Genomic DNA, 1,055 nt, shown 5'->3' on the forward strand with positions numbered 1-1,055 from the left:
ATATATACACACACACACATACATAACATACATACGTACATACATATCTGTGTGTATATATATATATATATATAAATATGCGACGGGCTTCTTTCAGTTTCTGTCTACCAAATCCACTCACAAGGTTTTGGTCGGCCCGAGGCTATAATAGAAGACACTTGTTCAAAGTGTCACGCAATGGAACTGAACCTGGAGCCATGTGCTTGGGAAGCAGACTTCTTACAATACGGCCATACTAGCGCCTATAGTAGCGAACTCCTTTAACCTTTGCCTGTCCAAAGCTTTTTCATAAGTTTATCGTAAACCTCCATACTTGTTTTCAGACTGTTAGCTAGTCCTTCTTCATACGTTTTCAAAAACATAAATATAAGCTAAGACAGTTTAGCTTAGAATTTTCTCTTAGGAGGAGGAAGACTTCACTTAATGGAGGCCTGGGTCCTCTAAGGATGGAAAAGTGAGACAAATTGTTATGGATAATGAAACGAAGATAGTTTAAAACTTTAAAAAATTATGCAGCACCATGGCGAAGAATCATATCGCAGATTCTGTTTTGTTTTCCCATGAATAAAAGGGCGGGGAGGAAATTCAGTTAATATTTTTTGGTGTATGTGTGTGTGTGTACGCATGAGATAGCGTACGTATGTGAGTGTTAGTTTGTATGTGTGCGACAGTGTGTGTGTGTGTGAGTGTCTGCGTAAGTGTGAGAAAGAAAGTGTGTATGTATGTGTGAGTGTGTGTGTGAGAAAGTGTATGTTTGAAAAAGAGATAGTGTGTGTGAGTATGTGTGTGAATGTCTGTGTGTGAGTGTGTCTGTGTGTATGTGTTCTGTGAGAAAAAGAGCGTATGTGTGAATGTGAAAGAGAGAGAGAGAGAGAGAGAGAGAAAGAGAGTGTGTGTGTGTACATGTATATGTATACATGTGTACGTGTGTGTGTGCGCGTGTGTGTGCGTGCAGGTGCTTAATTGTTTTCAGTCTGAGTTTGACATTCATCCCTTCAGGTGAAAAAGCAAAGTTAGCTGTCATACTCGCACAAATAACAATGGATTGTAAAATA

Source organism: Octopus bimaculoides, chromosome 6 (genome assembly GCF_001194135.2).
Source record: "Octopus bimaculoides isolate UCB-OBI-ISO-001 chromosome 6, ASM119413v2, whole genome shotgun sequence".
In the NCBI taxonomy this organism is placed as follows: Eukaryota; Metazoa; Mollusca; class Cephalopoda; order Octopoda; family Octopodidae; genus Octopus; species Octopus bimaculoides.